General features: G+C 48.6%; 1 protein-coding gene across 2 annotated transcripts in view; it reads right to left on the bottom strand.

The window, feature by feature from the left end:
- Window positions 1-22,707, bottom strand: part of Wwox (WW domain containing oxidoreductase) — an 861,609-nt gene that overhangs the window by 101,062 nt on the left and 737,840 nt on the right. The window lies entirely within an intron of this gene.

The raw sequence follows: 22,707 nt of genomic DNA, 5'->3' as shown, positions 1-22,707 counted from the left end.
GCATGTACGAATGTGGAACAGCAGACCCCACCATTATGTACAACTGCAGTGCACCAATAAAGAAATGTGGGGAATAGAGAAAAGAAGGAAATTACCCCTTTATACAGACAAGTTGTACAGACGTAGGATTACATTTTCTTATCTATGGGTCTAAGTTGTGATTGTTGCTCATTCTTTTTTAATTTTTATTTTGAGACAGAGTCTCACTACATTGCTTAGGGCCTTGCTAAATTGCTGAGGCTGGCTTTGAACTTGAGATCCTCTCGACTCAGCCTCCTGAGCTGCTAGATTACAGGCGTGAGCCACGGTGCCTGGCTTATCTTCATAACTGCAGAAACACAGATCAGCCTGTGGACATGACTGGCAACAGAATATGAACACGTGAGGCCCTCCAGGTGCAAGCCACCATACCCGGTTTCCCAGCCGCTGTGCACTCCTGTGGTCACAGGAGTGAGGGGTGAAGACCTGGGCTGAGTGACACGCAGACAACCTGCCTGCTTATTCACTGCTTCTGAGGGACCCCTTCACACTCTTCACCCGTTCATTCATTCACTCACTCACTCACTCATTCACCCACACATTCATTCACTCATTCATTCACTCACTCACTCACTCATTCACTCACACATTCATTCACTCACTCATTCATTCATTCATTCCCTAGCATTTGTTGACATTTTGCAAAAAACAATACCAGAGCTGTTCTCTCCTTCCTCTCTTGGAAGCAGAGAGGGAGAGGGTGGCCAGGAAGCCGTTGCTCCTGCTGAGTCACTGCCCCCCCTTTCCCTTCCGGCTTCAAGCCTGTCACTCTGCCGCAGAAGGGCAGGATAGCTGGGGGCGGGGGAAGCAGGAGGGAAAACCATCAATGGCCTGAGAAAGAGGAACAGGGTTTACTAATATCTGATTATCCTTTTGATGTTCATTCAAGTTGCCAAATAGGCTGACATACCCCACCCCGGCCTCCAACAGGAAGCCTGTGGTAAAATTAATGTCACCATGTCTGCTGTGGATGTCCCTGGGCTGCCATGGTACTGGGCGCTGGAGAGCTGCCCAGAAGACGAGTCGGGCCCTGCTCTGTGTGGGACAATGGCTGAGCTGCTGTGATTGTAAAACGACTCTTTTTCACTTAAAAAAATTTTTTTTCTATTGTAAGCAACAGTTATTGTAAACACAATTTTTATGCAAATAAAAGCTTCTTGAAAATTAAACAGAAAAATATTGGGTCAGAATAAGTCAATGAGCATTTCTTTTTGGTTGCATGATTAAAAGCACTTGTTTTATGAAATGAGAAAATACAAAGAAGAAACATCCAGAGTCCCATCCTTCAAACACAACTATTTTAAGCAAACTGCTGTTTATGGTCTTCGTACCTCTCTCCCACCCTGACGTTCACCACCTTCCCTACCCCTCGACCTTGCCATGACATTTATTTTATTTTTGTCATCAAGACAAACAACTTAAATTTTTGCCCAGATTCTTTTTCTTTATAAGTGACTTTCTTTTCATGGGTGTAGAATAGTGTATTAAATGCCTATATCATAGTAATTCAGCCAGTAACTCAGCATCTTTCTTCACGGCTGATGAATTGCTAAGTAAAAAGTAGAAGGTAGCCATTATCTTTTGCAGATTAAAAGTCATATGTCCAACTTTGAGAATGGGCACTCTTCTGGGTTGAAATTGAAGCCCAGACTTTTCCCAAGTTGGGGGGCTGCGGCTCTGAGGAAGCCGGTACCCAGGCTGGCCTGGGTTATGGGGAGCCACTGAAGAACAGTCTAAAAGCACATGGACGTCAATTCTGGAGAGCTCTCCCGACACCCGCATCTCTGTCTCCAGTCCTGAGGGGCCCAGTCCTGAGGAATCCTGTCCCTGGGAGTTCCATAAGTCAGTCTGGGATTCCATCACAATTCAGCACCTGCCGACCATCCCTTTCACTGGAAAAGGAACATCACCAGATTGGATTCACTCAAGCTGAAGGAATTTCACAACATGGTACCGGGTTGCTAAGTCTCCCTGAACAGCACCAAAGATTCAGGACCAGTTCAAGGGGAAAGAGATTTTGATGAGAGAGGTTCACATCTCAGTCATGGGATGAGCCAGTCTCTTTAGGACGAGGAAGCGATATTGCCTCTGGATTATTCACCTCGAGTAAGGGCTGGGAGCCGTGCCTGCCATGTTGCTGCGCTCAGGTGAGCCTACTGATGCCTTTCCCAGAGCTCCCCTCTCCCAATCTGTTTAGGTTTTAATACCGCTAAAGCCACAGTACTATGCAGGATGAACACACACGTCATGAATTCTTTTAGTCATAAATAGTTCCCTGCACCCAAGGAAATGAAGGAGGAAACCCCTCTCCTATGCACAGGCCGACTGCCCTAATTCAGACTAACTGGAAGTAAAACTGATTTAAATTATGTGGTTCTTTAAAAAAAAGAAAAAGAAAAAAGAAAGAAATACTGTCAGGTGTACACGGAAGCCCCCTTCAGAAAACACACATTGATCTAACAAGGTCCTTAGGCGAGATGCTTAAACTAACAGGTTAGAATATCCTTGAGTTGGTGCACTTCCAAAATGCCCAGGGTACATTAAAGGTGCTGTTTGGCAAAGGACAAACTTCTCCGGATTGTTGCACACCTCCTGGCCTCAGTGAACCCTTTCTCCAAAGTGACGGCCCAGGGTTCTCAAATCTGAACTCAGGAATCGCACGTTCCCGAAGCCCACGCCAGGGGAGGTGGGTAGAATGGGCAGTCTGCGGGGAAGCGGAGGTGTGCTGCCCGCCGCAGCCTTCTAGTTCCCTTCTTCTCGGGACAGCAACAGAGAACTCCAGGACAGGAACGGGAGCGTGGACACACGGCCAAGGTGGACAGACCAACAGTGCCCTATTACCTACTGTGTGACTTTTTGTTTCTGCGTTAGTTTTTTGCATGGCTTGTTCTGTTGGGGGGGGGGAGGTAAGTTGAAGTTTGGGGGAAGGGTGTTGTCATAGAGTTGGTGGCATGTCTTAGAGTACAAGCCTTCCAAAGAACTGCGAGGCAGGCCACAGACAGCTGAGACTCCTCGCCTCCCCCTGGTGGCCACTCCTAACCCAGAGTGTGCACACCTGCCTCAGGGCCTTGGTGCCTGCTTTCCCTCCTCCTTCCCTACTCCACCTCTCCACAAAGGCCTCCCAGCTCCTCCTTGGAGGAGGAGGAAAGCCTCTAGATCAGGTCCTCTTAGGAGACGTGACTGCCTTCACAGCACCTCTCCTTCCCAGAGGGCCTCGGTTACTTTTGCATCTCTTTCCCCAACAAGAAGGGAAGCTCTGTGAGGGCAGGGGTTGGCTTTTCTGCTACATCGCCAGGAACTGCAGGTAGAAGCCAGTCACAAACACACGTCCACGGAGCCGACAGTGGAGGGATGAGCTCACGAGTGTGCCATGGAACTACAGACTGCGATGGCTTGCACACCTGTGCCACATTAGGTCACACACAGGCACAGAGAGGAGTGGCAGGGCGGCAGCCCCGGGGGGACCTTCCCCGACCCTGGCCCACTCAGGCCCACCAAGTCCAGAAGTGGCTCTTGATGTGCCTTCCAGTAACATTAATTGTTGGTCATAAAACCTCAAAGAAACAGATATTTATAGCTCGACTGAAGCCCTTTTTCCACCCCAGCACTTTCCAGCCCGGTTCCCATGACACACTGAGAGCAGCCTCCTGCCCACTTCCTGTCGCAGCCGGCTCCCTCACACTGTGGCCCTCCAGCTCTCGGCCCCGTTTTCTTCTTTCTTCTTTCTTCTTCTTCTTCTTTTTTTTTTTTTTTTCCCAGCCTTCGGTCTTTCGGTTTCTCTTGGGTTTTCTCGGTTGGGTTTTTCACTCCTTTTCTCAGGCGCCCAAGCCCCAGCGAACCGCCCCCGGAGCCAGCGTGACAGTGAGGGCCGGGAAGGGGCAAGCACGGGCAGCGGGGGGCCTTCTCCAAGCACCACAGACAGACAGAAGGCCAGCCTGTGCCAGCCAGTGCCCCGCCCGGCCAGGGGGTGACCGCCCGTTAGGCCCCAAGAACCGGGGGACAGGGGAAGAGTCAGTGCCCCCTTCCAAGAAGTCGATCCTGTTGTCATTTACGAAGATGGGCGTCTGCGGTTCTGTGACGGAGAGCCATGGACACTGGCCATTGCCCTTAAACTTCATAAATATCATCTTTAAGAGATGAAAGATCTTCTAAGATGAATCACTGACATCTCTGTGTAAAACACGGGTAGAGAGACCTTAAAAAGGTTAAGAAATCTGCTCCCTGTCTAGAAGATGGCAGGGCCACCCCACCCGGTCCCCACATTCCTGAATGAATCACATTCACACTCTGGGCACAGAGCACCCTGGCGGCTGAGAAGCCTGTGAATTATATTCAAAGGGACACCGAAGCGCCCTAATCCAGGCACAGTGGAGCTGGTACCACTCCTGATGACAGCCACGTTCGAGGTACATTGAGTCCGTCATTTTCTCCCTCGATGCATGAAACCTTGGGACGGAAGAGGAATAAATGTTAACAGCACACTCCAGCAGGAAGCGTGGTTTGGGGAAGAAATGATCAGTATGTCCATTCAGCTTTGCAGGAAGGAGGTAGGGACACTTGGCGGCTCCCGTGGACGCTGCGTCCAGGTGGTGGCGAATCCTACGTGCACGCCCGAGGCTGACGCAGCAGCCCACTCCGAGCACCGACTGTGGTGCTTGGTAAGTACCGTGCGGTTCTCAGCACGGGCCACCTATTTGAGAGCCGATGTGCCCACAGTGCGAGGAGCCCCTCTGTAGATGTTATCATCTGAGAAAGATGGAAACTAAGTGGTCTCTGCAGGGTGAGGTCAGGAAACCCCTTTTGGTTTCAAGAAGAATCCCCCAAAGAAAACACTGTGTTTCCTTCGCTTGTCCTTTTTCTGACCCCGTCCTACCTGCACTGGCTCAGCTAACACTTGCTGGTGGCCACCAGGTCAGCCGGCACACACTTGCCAAGGGAAGGAGGGCGCTCATCTGTGCTCCTCCTGCCAGGGCCAGGCCTGGGGGCTCTGCAGTCCTGACCTTTGTTGGACCCAGGCCCAAAACTCTGAGGCTCTGGGGGACAACCCCAGCTGCAGAGCCCTGGTGCTGCGTGGACTTTGTGTGCCCGCGCTCAGGAAATGACCAGGGGACAGCAACGCTCTGCCTGCTGCCGCCTTCCAGTGCCCCATCCACAGGCTTCAGGAGCAGGCCTGGGAACTACTGCACAGCCTGAGAAGGGAGCCTATTCCATCAGTTTTCCCTTCCAGGAACCAGAGGGACTCAATGGACCAGGTAAGGTCACCCTGCAGAGAGGGTCAAAGGGGCCGAGATCAGGAGGCCTAAGTCGTAGAAAGGAGGAGGCAGAAGCAATGGGTGAGCAGAAAAGGCTGAGACGGAGGAGAGAACCCAAGGGGAGCTGGGACCCACTGTGGCAGAGCCTCGGACTAGAGAGCCACCTCAGCCCCCGCTGGAGTCCAGAGCGTCCTTCCAAGTCCTGTCCTCTCTGAGGCCTGGTGCTCAGCACTTCCTGGTCTCCCGGAGCTCGCACATTTAAAAAGGCCTAAGTATTCATTATGTAAGGACGTTGAGCGACTTCCTTGCCTATTAAGAGGAGAGAAATTGCCAAGCACAAAGTCTCCCCTTTCAGTAGGACCACCACAAACCCAAGGCTCCAAGGGCCCCACCTGGGCCAGTGACCACCTGCAGGTAGATGGTCACTTCTGCCCACCCTGAAAGGGACCAGTCCCCGTTCCTGAGGAGCCTGGGCAGCAGAAGGTCTCGTCTGTCACCTGCCTCTTGGCCTGCCTCCTCCAAGCTTGTCCTTCCAGCTCAGGGGTGAGGTGAGGAGTCTTAGGCGGGGGACCCAGGCCTGGCCCCACGGGCTGTGACGGCTGAGAGTGTCCCACAAAGCACTCAGCTCTGCGGCCAAGCGCAGTCCCGTTCCCTACGGAGCTCTGCTGGTGCGTGATTGGCTTTCTTCTCCCCTGTCCGTCCTTTCTCCCTGCTCTCTCCTAGAACACGGGAGAACCCAGCTTTTTCTGAGAACATTCTGGATGTCTACGTGTTTCCCACACTTCTGGGGAGGTGGGGGGAGAGCGTATCACTCTTGAAGACTCGGTTCAAGGGGCTGGAATCTTGGGATTTCCCCCAGGCCCTTCTGGAAAGCTCATGAAGTCACCCCTGGCCAGGCCACCTGCCCTCTCACCTCTCATGTGCAACTGTCACTCCCTCCCCCACATCCGTTCCTCCTGGAGGCTCTCAGGGCCACCAGAGCCGCCTGTCAGAAGGCCGGTGGGCAGCCCAGCCCCAGGTCTCCTTTCCTGGTTGCCTCTCTTGCCAGGTCCCTTTTTGACTCGGGCTCTGAAGCACCTGTGCAGGGCATGTGGCTGTCTCTTCTGCAGGACGCACGAGCTCCTTCTCTACACCCTGGAGGAGGGCCCTAACCCAGAGGTCAGAGGCTCAGGTTCATGGGGTGGGAATTTGCCAGGTACTGACAACACATCCTGCTTCTGCCAAAGGTGAATTGCACTGCAGAGCACACGAAGATGCATTCCGGCAGGCGAGAGTCCTCTCCATCTCTAAGCTTTTGTTTCCTTGCACAGATTTGACTTTTGTGGGCCAACTGACTCACGGGTCATTGTGAGGATGAAGAGAGAGCACAGTGTTTACAAACGGCTTGATACAAGTTAGGATCACTATGAACTCTAAGAGTTATTCCATTTCTATTATTTATTCTTGGGGTTATTCTTATCACTTTGGCGGCGCTATCTATGGATCTTTATTATTATTAAAATAATAGCAATAATTTGTAAGAAGAAACTGAAATTTGCTTATTTTCTTCCTACCTTTGAAATTCTGCAAACAAAACTTGGAGGAGTAGAAAGATGCCTTAACTCCTCAAATAGGAACCCTAAAATTTATTGAGCTTCTGCTATGTGCTGGGAATTTTCATATTCACACACATGTACACACACACACACACACACACACACACACACACATACACACACACACACAAGTGACAATGTGATCATTTTAAAGAATGTTGAAAACAGCCGGAACATTGAGTGCTAGTTGGTTTTCTTTCCATATTTCTGCTGATCCCTTTTGACTATTGGGTGGGAACTGTTAATAAGTAAGGAATGTAAGGTCCAGTGCATGTCTCTGGGCATGAACAGTTAGTCCTCTTGGAATCACATTTATCTACCAGTCTTCTGAGTGGACTCGATATTTTGCGAAAGCTGCCTTCCAGTGGGATTTTCGTTATAGTGAGTGAGTTTTCCACGTGGTGAGACAGCAAAGGAGGGGTGAGCAAGACCTGAGGCTGCACCACCACTGCTGGGCGAGCTGGGCTTTCTCAGAGGTCAGCAAGCAGCCCCCTGCTGGGCCTGGCAATGAGCCCCTTCCTCCTCCAGGGTCCTCAGAGCATTGGGGCTTGGCTCCACCTCACACACGTAACTGTCCCCACCATAATGTCCAGGCAGGAGCCTTGGAGCTGGTGGCTGAGATGTGAGGGGCCTGCAGAGGTGTGACTTTGAAAGCAAAGACAAGCAGCAGCATGACCCCCAGCAGCCAGAACCAGGCCGCTGTGCTTCGGATCCTAAGCATACACGTGCAGCTGTGGCCCGGGCCAGCAAGGGAGCACAGCCCTGGCTGAATGAGTGAGTGAATCCATGTTTGGCTTTATAGCATTTAAAGTAACACCCCTTTCTTCTTCTTTTCCCCCACATTTTACTTGGTGCATTAGAATTGTGCACAATGGTGGATTCACTGGGCCATAGTGGTACGTGCACGCGATATCACGGTATAATTTGATCAGCATCACTCCCCAGCCTTTCCCCTCTCCCTGCTTCCTCCCTCTGACTCCCTTCTTCTTTGTATGAAATATAGCCAGCCCTGACTCACGGGTCATTGTGAGGATGAAGAGAGCGCACAGTGTTTACAAACGGCTTGATACAAGTTAGGATCACTATGAACTCTAAGAGTTATTCCATTTCTATTATTTATTCTTGGGGTTATTCTTATCACTTTGGCGGCACTATCTATGGATCTTTACCTATTACCTACATTTAGCTTTATGCCTCTATCTGTCCGCATGCAGTAGTGTCCCTTCTGATCCCTTCATCGGGGACAAGAGACCCATCCACAAATGCACATGACCTTATTCCAGGCAGCCTGAGGCCCAGGCGCCCCAGGGCTGTGGCCCACTCTGCTCAGGGCTCCAGGTCCCGCTCCTTCCTGTTTCCCTCTGGCTTCTCAAACACTCTCCACGACAGCGTAAATCTAGAGACTCCAGAGGGTCTGGTTCTGCTTGTGGCGGCTTCGTGCTGATGGCGTGCTTGGCAGCTCCTTCTCCCCCAAATTACAAGGGCAGGCTCCTGTTAGGGAGGCCCAAAATCCTTTCATGAAAATGCAAAGCACGACTCAGGAAAGAAGCCCCTCCGCGGGAAGACGAGAAACGTCAGTTTACATTAAAACAAGATGAGAGGACGAATGCTTTGACCATCTGGCAAAAGACCCTCCTGTATGGAGACCGAGAGTCGCCAGGGAGTGAGACGAGAGCCGAGGAGAATTAGAGACCTCGTGTGCCTCCCTTTGTGCTCGAGGAAAAACTTTTGAGCAGATTCGGGGCTTGGTGTTAGCGACAGGCTGACTGCAGCAGCGTGTTCCCTCTGTGCCTTGCAGTTGTCTTTGTTTGGCTTTGAACTTAATTGTCTCACCGAGCAGTGGAGCCTGTAATGCACTTGGAAGGAGTCTGGAGTCATAACCGTGCAGAGGCAGATGGAAAAAAAACAGTACTTTTTGGGGAAAGGAAAACTTCGTGTCAGGCAAGACAGGCTAGATTCACTGCAATAGCAAACACTTCTGAGACCTCTGTCACCCAGGACAACAGAGGTCTGCTCTTCACATTTAATAAGGGTCAGCGAGGAAGCACTGTTGACCTGGTCACTCACGGAATCAGAAAGACAGAGAGGCCTTAGCTGGACGTTGCTCCCCTGATGCAGGGACCTAAAAAGGAGTCAGGGTGAGTCACACACCAGCTCTTACAATTTCCTTCTGGAGGTGACAAACCCCACTGTCACTCAAATTTCATTGGCCAAAGCAAATCATGTGGCCATGCCTATTGTCAAGGACCTGGGGAATTCCCTCCTCTGTGTCCTCCAGCAAGGGACTCAAGATGTTCAAGACTTGCCATAATGACCCACCCAGGGCCCCAGCTGTGCATGGCTGAGATGGCCAGGCACGTTATTCACTGTCCTGGGTAAACTCACAACTAAGTTGAAGATGGCCAAACCAATGGACCCTGGATTCAGGTGTCCCCTCTTAGCCAACAGTGCCAAGCTGGAGTCTCAGGAGCCACTCACAGCTCTCTGACGCAGACTTCAGATTGTTCGGGGTGTCTTGTAGTATCCCTGGTCTCCCCAGATGAATGCTTCCTAAACTTATGCAGGTCCACCATGGATTACAATAACAGCAGGGGACAATTCATGGCCTCCACAAGCCTCCACAGCAAGGGTGGAGCCAAGCTGAAGGCACAAAGCAAACTAAGGCAGCTCCACCCCACCCCTCCCTCCTCAGAAGCTCACATCCTGTGAACAACGGAATTTATCACAGTCCTTGCCCAGCCATCCCTGTGGGCTGGCAGGTCTCCAAAAGACCAAAGCAGGCGCCTTAAATGGCTGTGCCTTTAACTATGTGGCAAAATCAAGAGTGGGACTCATCCAGGTGGCCAGGGATCGTGAGATGGCTATATGCATCATGGTGATGCACCCTCTGGAGATGGGACAGAGGGACAGGCACGGGCCTCTTTGGGGCTATGTTCAGGAGCCCCACATGACTCTAACAGGCCAGGGCAATGCCGATCCTCCTTCTCCCACCCCGCGCAGGGTGACCTCATGGCCCTCTCCTGGTTCGACTGTCATGGATAATCTGTGCACGGGGGATGATTTTAGAAATAAGGAGACCCAGGCTCCGGAACTCAGTGGAGGCCGCCCCTAGCACGATGCAGAAGGAGGTCTGAAGCCAAAGCCCGTCTGACTCCTCCTCGCCTCCTGCTCTGGAGGTGACACCCCCTAACCCTGCTTTCGATTGTGCTTCACATGATTTCAGATGGTTGTCGGGAAACTGGAGGTGTCACCATCTCCCCTCTGCCTCACCCGCAGGTTGACCTGCGTTAAGAGGTTCTAGGGCTGGGGGGACAGATGACCCTGCTGTATTTCCAGCTGCCCAGAGCGGCTTCATCCCAACAGGCTGATGGCGACACAAACCACACTCCTGTGCTGGCGGGACCCTCACAGGTGGACGTCTGGTTCTGGGCTTTGGAGGTGATTTCAACCATCCCTTTGCAGTTGAGTCAAACCTTGAGGTTTCGCTTAGGTTTCGCTCTGAGTGAAGTTGCCAATCAGAATGAAACCAGGATAGAGAAAGGGGTCCACACCCGCAGAAGTGGGAGGAAGCAATCTGCTTCGTCACTGGAGCCCAGCCAGGCGTGTGCCCTAGCCCAGAGACAGCCAGACAGCACCAGGAGGAGCAACAGCCTGAGAACCCGAGACCCCGCTCCTTAGTCTGTACTTGGCGTGGCCTGAATTCTGCAGCTTAGACTCCTGGCGATCCCTGGCTCTGGGTCTCTGAGAGCCATTGATACAGGCCCCGTTCAGATGGAATGTAGTGAGGCCAGGCTGGGCTCAGGGGGAGGCTGAAGCTGAGAGCTTTGCTTTTGCCCGGGGCCTCACCAGTAACAGATGGCAGAGTTGGTCATATCTGATTCCAAAACACAAGGCCTGCCTCACTCTACCACATCACCCGGAAAGTGACTGGGAAGCAGGTGAGGTGGCGATGGGCATTGACCTAGAGAAAGCAGGCTGGTCGGCTCAGAGCTCCTCTGGGGTAGCCCCGCTTATTCCCGCACAGGACCCCTGGGAATGACGTCAGAAGACTTCTATGATGTAACTGTTGTTTTCAGATCTGAATGAAAACTAAAGAAAAGTGTGTGTGTGTGTGTGTGTGTGTGCATGTGTGTGTATGGATGTGCAAAGATCTTTTCCTCACTGCATAACTGTCATTTTTTTGGGGGGAGGGTATCTTCCCAATTCACACAGCCTCTCCCCCGTTTCTTAAAAATAAAAGCCATGATGGTTATTTAACAAGACCCTGACCCTACACGAAGAGGAGTGGACCTGGTCTGTGTTGAGCCAGAAAGATTCTCTTTTCCAAGAATTTCGAATAGAGATGCAATGATGGAAGGTTTGGTTCCAGGCAATATTCATAATCTACAAGCACAGAGGAATAGGAAAAGCTGATTCATGGAGAAAGGAGAATTAAACCAGGTGCACAGGGGAGAGACAGAGAAGGAGAGTGGCACATGGGTCTCTGGGGCTGCCCTGAGCCTGCTGGCATCCTGGGACCTGGCAGCATCACTGTGGGTTCCCTACTCCTGATGCCCATCACCCCTCACCTCCTCCATAGCCTTTTTCTTAAGTTAGAGTGAAAGGCTGTTGGTTGCGACCAGTGGAATCCAGGGGGGCAAGGGCTTTTATGCATTGCCTCTACCACGTCCCCAGTGCCTAGAACAGGGCCTAGAGCAAGAAGGAATAAATGCTCAACAAATACCTGTGGGATACATAAAATTGGGAGTCTTAACTTAATCAACATCCCAGGGGGTGGAAGGAACAGCTTGAGGATCTCTTCCTGCTTATTTTCAGGCTGCCAAATTCTCTGTATCCGTGCAGTGGGGCAGAGCTGTGCCCAGAGAGGCATATGTTGTGATTACATTTGTGTCCAACCCCCCACTCCCTCGTTCCAAAGACACATGCTTGCAGAATTTGTTGTGTCTGCAAAATAAGGATGGAGTTCCCTGTTGCCGAGCCTGTGTTACCCATAGAGAAATATGTTGTGATCATAATTGCAATCACTAAATTTATGAAATGTCACAAAATAAGGAAGTGAGATGAATGAAGGGTGGTGAAAGAAGAAGTGAACCAGAGGTCAAGGCCAAGCATTTAAGGAAAACGTCAGGGAGCGACAGGCACAAATTAAAGCACCAGGTGACAAGAGGAAGCAGGAACAATGGGGACCATATGGTTTGGGAAGGCGGCTGGGGAAGGGGCAAACAACCTAAGAGGGAGCAAGACTGTCTCCACGCATCCCAGGGATGAGTCGCCTACTGTGGATGGATGGATGGATGGATGGACGAACAGACAAATGGATGGATGAACAGACAGGTGGACAGATGGATGGATGGTGGGTGGGATGAATGAAGCTAAGAGTTACAATAGTTAAAAGTATTCCATAGAAGAAATTTAATGTCTCCGAAGGTGGATGGCTTTGTGACCATTTGTACTCCTATTGTTAAACATGTTCTTCTAAAAGTTACCTTTGCTCCTTTGACAGAGATGGCTAACAGATGACCAAGAATCCAGCCTCCTCTCCCACAGACTACAGGTATTGCTGGGATGGTGCTTCCCAGCCAGGGTGCACACTTCTTAGCCCCCGTGTATCTAAGCTGTGTCATAGAGCTAGTTCTGGTCACTGTATGGTAATCAGAACTGACGTGGGTCACTTCTGGGCTGAAGTAGTGAAATATCCATGGTAATTTCTCCATTCTTTCATTCTCCTGTTGCTAAGACCATGTGTATCAAAAATAAAGTGGGGCTGGGGATGTGGCTCAAGCTGTAACGCGCTCGCCTGGCATGTGCCAGGCACTGGGTTCAATCCTCAGCACCACATAAAAATAAAATAAAGATGTTGTGTCCACTGAAAACTAAATAATAATAATAATAATAAATATTCCAAAAATTCTCTCTCTTTCTAAAAATAAATAAATAAATAAGGTTGACAATGATAAAAGATGGAGTCTGTATCCCTAAATCTCTACTTGGAGAAGACCCTCACTGTGGGATTCATCTACATAGGATACTGTATGGGAAATAAATAAGATTACATTAAGGGTTGGATTTTATATCATACTACTTTGATTAATACAAGTCAAACATATCCTATTTGAGCATCTCTACTGATTTCTGTATCAAATTTTTGGAGAAAAAAAACAACTCCAGGGTCAGTCCTCTTTGACCTCTGTTTTGGAGAGGCAAAAGAGAGATAATGAGAGAATGTTTACTGAGCACTAGGTAATGTGCCTGCCCTTGGGACCAAGAAGTTAGCACCTCACCATTAAGAAGAGTCTCCTCATCACTACCTGAGCAAATGGAGACTAGAAAATGTTACACAACTTGCTTGAGGAGTCACGTCTCAGTGACAGGGGTTTAGAGGGCACAGTTGAAACAAAAAGGAAGGCTACCATATTGGATGAAAGAATCAAACTGAAAATTTGATTCCAAGAGACGGACCAGGAATCATCAAGGTCGGATCCCACTGGGCTATGGACTGTTAAACCCGCCTTCTTCCACAAAGTCCTTTCCTACTTTCAACAAATCCAGCCCAAACCAACCAGTGCTCATGATGGTTTCATGCCAGGCCAGGAACTGTACTAACTGCTGGGAATTTGCTTCTTTGGAAGGCAAATCCTATTTTCCAAGACTCAGAGTCTCCTATGACATGAGATGGTTAAGGGACATATATGATTCTATGCATTCACAGTTAAAAATGGAGCTTTTGGACAGTGTGCAGAGGGAGCCTCAAGGAAGAAATGTTGGGTGCCATGAGGGACTCCTAACTCCAGTCATCCGGCCATCACCACCCCCACGACCCACGAGCTGTGAGAATCAGAAGAGTGATTCTAAAGCCAAGCGTGGCCAGGAGTGGACACAGGATGGTTGGCTTACAAGGAACAAAAGCTCAACCCAAACTCAGGGGAATTTCTCAATCTATGGAATTCCAAGAGTTGGGTAAGCAAGCTGTCAGAAACCAAACCAAACCAGAGCAGGAGCAGACCCCGAGAGAAGGGCCTGAGACAGGCACCTACCTCTCTGGATCTCAGATGGGTCCTCATCTTTCACATTGTGGGAAACTCAAAGGCTGGCCACTCCCAAACTTTACATCCTAGAGCTTCCTCCAGTGGAAAAGGAATAAAACTTTTGTTCCAAAGCTCTAGAGGGGCTGTTCTTGGCTGAGCTTATGGGAAGGTGCTCGACCATGGGCTGATCCGATGAGGAAGGCATCTCCCAAGACAGCCCAGGACAACAGAGAGGAAGAGAGGGGATGGGGAGGGAGGTGCTCAGAAACAACCTTGGAGAGTCTACAGCTCTTCTGGGGAACTTGGTTGTCAGGAGGATTCAGAACACTGCTGAATGATTTTCATGCAGGGATTCTTTGCAGGAGTTTAAGAGACTACAAATTTACATATTGGGTTTTTTTTTTTTTAAGATTCTTATTAGCAAATGATAATAAAACCAAAGAATTTGGAAAAATCCTTATTTGTTACTCTTCATGTGCAATTTCTGTTGGTGTTTAATTACATGTTGCGGGAGATATGAATCCGTGGTTTTAAAAAAAGGAGGGACATTTAAGGACATTGGGTGAGGTCCTTTCATCAACAATGGAACTTTAAGTACTTGACAATTTGTATGCGGTTGGTATATACGCGTTGAGCCTCACAAACCCCACAGCTGCATGTTTACAGTTTAGACCCTCTCTGTGAATTGCATCCTTATGTTCTGTATTTTAAAAGCCCATTTTCGGCTCCTACTTAGCTTCCACTCAGAAATACCATTCACATCAGGTCCCTGTGCGTGTGTTCTGTTCGAGCCACCCATTGTCGGGACTGGCCACGGCAATTTTCCCCATTGTGCTTGCTCTGGGTACCCTGCTCCACACTGAAATTCAGAAGCCTGAAATCTGTCAAAATGCAGGAACCCCGTTTGATCTTAAGATTTGGGTGCTCCATTTTTAACTTTGAATACATAGAATCAGGGCTTCATTTCCGGGGTTGGGAAGGGTGGGCAGAAATACAACCGAAGAAACTAAGATGTTTTAAGTACCTGATTAGTGTCAGGCCCGGCACTTAGTACTTTCAAGTTCAGCTGAACCCTGAAAAATATGGGCTTAGGTGTCGGAGAGTAGTGGGTGAAAACCCTGGTGTGTGCTACAATTTGGCCGTGACACCTAGGCCAGGTATTAGGTTAAATGGTATGAGGTTGACTATAGTCTATCATTTTTTCAACCCACCAAAATGGCAGTTTTGTATGGTTCAAGCTAAGAGTTCGTTTTATGAAGCCTTATCTGTAAAATGAGAATGATGAAATCTCTTAGGATAATGATGAGGAAGAAACAGGGTGACGAACAGGGAGCTTGGCCCAGAGGCTGCTAGCACGGTTTAGTCGTTGTTGTCATATTTACAGACATTAAATAATTCTGTCTTCACAACCCCCCTGTGTGGTGCGTACCATTTATGCTCATTTTGTAGGTCTGGAAATTGGAGCCAGGAGGGATTGTAGACATTCAACCCATCACACAGCACATCGTGGGTACAGCCGAGGATCCAGTCTGAGCTGTCTGACTCTCAGGTTTGTGCTTCTTTCCACGCTACCTAAGCAATGTGACCGAGGGCATGCCAAGGCATGGACAGGCTCAGGAGCCTGCGTACCCAGCTCCAGCCCGAGGGAGGCCGACCTGGGGGGTGAGCCAGGCAGTCCGTGAGTTGCACAGTAGTATCATGGAATTCTGATTCAGGAAAAGGGTGAGAAAGAGCCCTGAATTAAGATGAAAAGGCTCCATTTTGGGGTTTCCAAGCCAGCCTGCGAGAGGGTGAGAAGTCAAGTCATCCTGCTACTAGGAAAAAGTGATTCTTCACTTAGATTTCTGTAAAGGGAGCAAACACGATACTGTGTGTGGTCATGCAGAAGCCGCAAATTTCACTAAAATGTGACAGTTTGTTCCCATATCTGAAGTTGGGATGAGCTTCATGGTATCACTTGGAGAAAATTACACTTAATATTGGTTGGCAGTACTCTTACAAATCTCAGCAATGTATCATTGGCTCAAATATTTTGAGTAAGGATTCAATTTTTAAGACAGATTTTCAAGAAAATACTTCTACATGTAGAAGGAAGAAGAAAAAAGAAGACTCCAAAATGAGTGTTTTTTAGATAATGTTGAAACGTAGACAATGTTCACTCCTTTTCCAACACCAGACGTGAAGTTCACCAAAGTCTGACATTTGGCATCTGAAACATCGGCAACGAGAAAATGTGATTGTGAAAAATAATTTCATGCATTTTGATACAGTTGTGAGGGAAGAAAGCAGCCTGCCAAGGTGTATGTAAATTCTGCATATAAATCTCTTCTTAATTCACTCTCTGTATTTGCAAGATGAGGTTGATATGCAGGTTGAAGTTAATTTAACATGTGCAAACCACCACCACCAAGGCTCCACTGTACATAAGAACATATTTGTAAGAAAACAAAGACAGAAAAAAAAAAGTAAACCTTCAAAGTCCTAAAAGATCCTAGGTTGGGGTCATAAGAAGCACAAGTGATGTTTTTCCCTTCTGACTATTATTGTTGAATGTTTTGAATATATGTATTATTTTTAAGCTGGACAATAAGTAGATAAATTTGAAATAGATAACTATTGACCAATGGCTCTCAAAATTTAAGGCTGAGAAGATCTACCTGGGCTGCCTCCTGCAATTATGATTTCTGAGAGGCAGCCCCCCCCCAAAAAAGGCTAATTCAGTTGGTTATAATCCCCCGAGTGACTCAGGAACCATAATTTGAGGAATCCTGTTATAGTGAATAAAGGAATGATGCTGGCACTTAGCCCAATACACAGTGATTTTTCATATTGAGTTTCTTGGGATATCACCAAGGGGTGGAGAAGAATGAAATGGGCAGAAGTCAGGAGGGTTGAAATGTCTTACTCAAAATAATCCACTCCACTCATACTGGCATATCGGCTGTGCATATTAGATTTTGGCAACATGGTTAGTTTTTTTTTTTTTTTTGTAAGGTTCTGTACCTAAAACCAAATCAAAAACCTTAAAATCATTTAACTCTTATTTTCTCAGTTCAGAATAGAAATGGTTCCATCGGCATTTGATCTTGCATAAGATTTGCTACTTTCTGCAACGGGGACTTTTTCTCAGTGTGGGTTAACTTTGAGGTGGGAAGAGGAGGATAAATAACTTGCTAGGGGCTGGGGTGCCGCTCAGAGGTAGAGCACTTGCCTAGCAGGTGTGAGGCCTGGTTCAATCCCCAGCTCTGCAAAACCAAACTAAGGAACGAAAACCAAACCTTGTAGATCCACTTCTAATGTGCCAGAGGCTTTAAAACATGACCCGTGGGGCCTCCTGCAGGCTTCATGAACGCTTATCATCTCTGTTTTACAGATGGAGTCGCCTGGGCACACTGCGAGCTCATCAGCAAGTGAGAGAGTGGAGATTTAGCCTTGGTCACTTGTGTCTCCAAAATCCCAGCTCTCTCCATGCCCCCCACACTGGCCACAGTCTGGTCAGCCCTCCAAACGGAGGAACTAGAGAAAAGAACTGTTGACATGACCGGGGGGTGTGGCTTGGCCCTTGGTGACTTTGGTGTCTTCTGTAGGACAGAAGTTTCTTTCTTCACTGACAGCAGGGAAGTAAAAAGGAGGTGCTGCCTAGCCTTGTCCGGGTCACGAAGAACCAGGTTCCTTCCACCTTTTAGCTCCTTTAGGACGCAGCCCCAACTTGTGGTTGGAGCTGCCCACTGAATTCACCTTCTGTAAAGGGAGCGTTCCATCCAGTGGGCAGGAGACAGAGCAGGGAGGACCCCCCCCCAGACACACTCAACACGAGGGCCACATCAAAGTGCTCCTCAAACTGCCCATAGTGCAGACTGACTTTCTGTGAGATCACTGACCACTGATTTTGTGAAGGATACCTTCCCCAAAAGACAAAGAGAAATTTTAAATTAAATTTCAAATTACTAGAATAAAGCAAATGAAAAGGGATATTAAAACAAAAATATAAGTTCAGCCTTTAAATATTCCATTTAACACATGCAAACTTAATTCTAATAGCTGCAAAATTTTCTGCAAACTTCCTCAATTTCTGACCTTCTCAGTGGACTAATAACACACGGTTCAAGTAGCCCTAGGTGTAAGTTCTACTTTTGTCCCCTTGGCCAGAACTTCATCAGATGATCACTCTAACATCCAGGGTGACAGGAAAATGTAATCTCTTCCCAGGCTGTTAAAAATTAGGGGGTTTATTAGTTAGCAATGAAGGGGGGGCAGCTAGTTGAAGACACAAAGAAATGGGTCTTAAAATGAAAAGAATCTAGGGTTGTTACCTGGAGAAATGAACTCAGTCTCCATATAAACCTGGAGATCCATATAATTCCATGGTAGAAACAAGCAACGACTATAGCACAAAGAAGCAATGGGAAACTCTTTGGTGCAGCACACTGAGGATTTCCTACAGGAGAATCCACCAAGTCCATCATCCTGACGGAGGATAGCCCACGTCCAGACATGGGCCATCTTGAGGGACACCTGCATTATGTAAGCTACAGTTAAAACCAGTGATGTGGCTTCTCTATCACCTCAGCCACAAAAGGGGAGAGCATATTCCTGATTTCAGGTCCTTGTTTTCGGTGGGCACAGAGAAAAACAATCATTCTGCCCCAAGTTTTGGTTGGTTTGTTTTTATATTTGCATTAAGAAGCTCAAGATAGGGGCTGGGGATGTAGCTCAAGTGGTAGCGCACTCGCCTGGCATGCGTGTGGCCCGGGTTCGATCCTTAGCACCACATACAAAGATGTTGTGCCCGCCAAAAACTAAAATTAAATATAAAAAAAAAAAAACACTCTCTCTCTCTCTCTCTTTAAAAAAAAAAAAGAAGTTCAAGATAGATGAATATCAAAGATGGTGGTGTGCTTTACATATACCGGAGTACAGGCCACCACTGGCTTAGATCTGCTGGAAGTGGCATCTAAACTTGCCATCATCATCTTAGCCCAAAGTCATGCCAAATAACAGCTACACATGCTGATTCTAAAGGCAGGCATTGGAAAACAAGAAATCCAGCTCTCAGAGTGTACTAAATACTGTATCTATGTCATATGATGAATGTACAGACCCGCTCAGGAAGTCGCTGGAAGATTCAGGAGAAAAGGAGACGCTGCCATTGCCCCCAAACCAATAAAGAAGAACGACAGCATGGCTCATTTTCATCCTTAAAAAGTGTAGCTTCAAAAATGAAAACCACTTTAATAAAGAGTGAAAAGGCCAACTGCAGGAAAGCATGTGAAAATGAGTGCAGATTGAAGAGGGCCAGGCAGATGGGGCGGCCACGGTCCGCCCAGCCAAGGCTCCTCCCATACTCTGGAGTCTGTGCTGCAGTAGAATCACCCAGGTGCACAGCACAGGGGATCTGCATGTGGAGAGGCCTTGCTTCTCAAGAGGCAGAACAAATTTTCAGAGAGCAGAATGTACACAATAAGGAGTCTTTAAATGAAGAGAGAATGAATAAATGAGTAAATGTATAACAAGACCAGCTCACAAGAGACCTGGCCACCCTACCGCCCAATCAGAACACGTGGCATGGTGGACATGCATCCAGTTGCAACACTACTTGACCACTGGCCCCAGAGAAGCAGACCTCCCACCAACACCCTTGTTGGGCAGAACCGGTCGGACTCCTACCTCTGAAATGGAACCACTGGTATTTTGGCCAACAGATCAATTACTTGAAGGAATCAAGGGACCAACTTAAACAGCTACATCTAAGACATGAAAGGGGATGTGGAACTAGAGGCCGAGAAGGACCCGAGAGTGGTGAGGGAAAGCCAGCCGAGAGTTACAGACCACAGCCTGAGCCTGCGTGGGATGCAGGCTGGTAGTGAGCCAGCGAGGACTTTCTTGGGACGTCAGGAACCTGAAACAGGTCACTTAGAAGAGAGGAGAGTCAAAGCATGACAAAATCCAGCTTTCAAACTAGAGAGAAAACAGTATGGAACCTGGTTTGGGTAACTGGCCAACCTCCCGGGGTACAGGAAGGTAAGAGGTGAGGACAGAGAAATGTACCCCCTCGTCTGCATTTGGACACCCCCTGGCATTGAAATGGTTTTCAGGTGTCCTTTCGCAAGTGAACCAGCTCCAAGACCTACAATTATGTTTTCTCCACATTAACAAGAAAGTGTCATTGTCCGACTGTCAAAAATACACGTAGCCAGTCGTAATGAAAGCACAAGGGGGGGGGGGTGGTCAATTTGATGCCCACTAGGACAGCAAAGCAGGCAAAGGCTATGGATCAAAGACTATTTACCTGGAAATGTGGATACATATTTGGTGGTTTATGAAATAAATGGAGATTGGAAAAGAAAAGAGCCAGAGGTTCACGACCTTATATGCCCCTGTAGGATGTAGGATGCCCTCTCAAGAGCATCCTTCCTACAGTCTGAGTCCCCCTGTGGGTGGGGTAGGGTGGCAGTGAGGAGCAGCCTGTCCAAGGTAATGCCAGGCACTACCACCAAAATTTCTGTTCTGAGTGACAAAGCTCTTTGAAAATGTCCCTGCAGATTGAGGTGAGCACACCCCCTTCTCCCTCACTTCCTGACCAATGTAGAGTCACCAGTTCAACCAGACCTGGGAAACTCGGTGAGTTCTGCTTTCCAGAAACAAACCTAGAAGAGGTCCTTAAAATGATAAGTTCAAATATGACACCACCGACTGCAGTCACTAGCCAGCTCCCTCCGTTACACGCTTCTTGCGTTTTTCTGATCATGATTGTGCCTCTTCCTTACCCCACAGCATCGCCTCACTGCCCCACTAGTCCAAACCCATTTGCACGGCTGCCTCACTCACGTGCCAAAGGGTTTACTCATCGCTTCCAACTATGGTTGAGGCCAGAAGCTCCATCCTTCCAGACGGTTCGCACTAGTACAAGTCCTACTGGTCTCTCGGGATCACCCAGTAAAAGCATCTGGATGAGATGTCTTTTCCCCAGACATCCAGGGAACTGTTTTGTTGAAGGACACTTGATAAATCCAGTTTGCTTCCCAGAAGTCAACCTAACTTAATGACCCTTCGCACTTAAAGCTCTAAGTTAAACAACAACAACAACAAAACAAACAACAACAACAAAAACCCAGGCACCATTTCCTAAGAGCAAACTGGTGCTCTCCTGGTGTGGATCCCACCTGCAGTGGATCCCACCCAGTGCTTGGGCAAGAGGGAAAGAGCTTGACTTTTTTTGCCTTTGGAGTCGACTTGCTCCATCCAAAACGGTGATTCTTTAGAAGGCACAATCAAGAGATGCCAGAAACAGGCTGCATTCACTCTGAGAAAGGAACCAGACCCTTTCCCATAGATGTTTCAAGGTAATGCTAGGCACTTCAACACGAATTGACTGCCTTGAATACGCTGGAGTATGCGACGGGAAGGTTTGAGGAACTATTTGGTCGCATAGGAGGAAAACTTGAATCAAGAAGATTTTCAAGGAATCAACTTGGTAATTGGGCCAAAGGAGGTTTACATGCAGCTGTTACCTAAGGCAGACTAACTAGCACCACTTATCTCGACACAGGTTAACCCTGGGCACGTCCTCCTTTGTCTATTCTTAATGGCAGGGACACTGACCATCTTTGCTGACCACGCACTGCCTGGTTTAATTAACTGCTATTTTTTATTTGCACATTGACATTTAGAAGTTTTCTTTTTTTTTTTTTTATTTCAGAAGCCCATTTACTTCAATAATGGTTGATAACAGTGTAATTCCCATTAGCACTGTTTAATAGCTTTAAAAAAAAAGAAAGAAAGAAAAACTTCAAATAAAGATTCTTTTTTCCATGACCCTTTTCCTGCCGATAGGTTGTGATTAATAAGCCAGCTCTCAGGTCCCAGGTTTACATAAATATGAATGACTACGGTAATGTGTAAAGGAGACAGAGATGTAAAAGGTTTTTAAACCAGAGTTTAACAAAAAGGTCTTGTCTGTCAATGGAATAAAGCTGTTTTGAATTTGTTCCCAATCATTTGGCTCCTTTGCTGGGAGCCCGCGTGCGCTCGGTGGTGATTAATGCGAAGTGCGTGGCCTTCGCGGAGCGCAGACGGGCACTGGCAACGGCTGACGCCTTTCATCCTGCTCATGGTTGGCCTGGGGCTGTGCACGGACATTGTCTTCATTTTTCCCCTCTGCAGGTCATGGGCATGCCTAGCTGTCCTCACCTCTACCGAGTGCAGCACCTGGCACCTGCCTTCCCTGGAAGGGCACTGCATGTGGGGTGGGGGTGGGGGTCTGGGCACTGACCGTTTCCAGGGAGTTCATCTGCTCCGCACTTCAGCCATCAATGACTGCAGTGAGCTGAGACACGCCTGCAGGACTGCTGGGCCCGTGCACGGCAAGACAGGTGGACCTGGGCGGCGTCTAGGTGGGAACTGGCTACGTTTGGCATCTGACCCAAGGCCACTGCTCAATGGCACGACCCAGCTCCTCTCTCGAGCTTCCTACAAACGAAATGCTTTCTGAGGACCCCATGAAGCTTGTGGCCACAGACTCCAGGTTCAGACGGAGGCGATGGGCAGAGGCAGTGCAGAGTCACACTGGGGCACAGGGACCCGCAGGGCACCGTGAAGGGTGCCAGCCAGTGCAGGCACACAGCACACGCCTCAGTTCCTCCATAGGCATCATGAGGGGGCATGATTGCCCTGGACCCCAAGGTGGCTGCAGGCTTCCTGTGTGAGAAGCCACGGGAGGTGTCTGCCCCGCCTGCCCTTCATGGGGGTCGGTAAGTGTCAGGGGTCACCGTTGCTGCTGTTGTCATCAGGACCACA

This window comes from Ictidomys tridecemlineatus, chromosome 15 (genome assembly GCF_052094955.1).
Source record: "Ictidomys tridecemlineatus isolate mIctTri1 chromosome 15, mIctTri1.hap1, whole genome shotgun sequence".
NCBI classification, from domain to species: Eukaryota; Metazoa; Chordata; class Mammalia; order Rodentia; family Sciuridae; genus Ictidomys; species Ictidomys tridecemlineatus.
The sequence above is the reverse complement of the archived record's forward strand: the minus strand, read 5'-3'. Positions and strand labels throughout refer to the sequence as shown.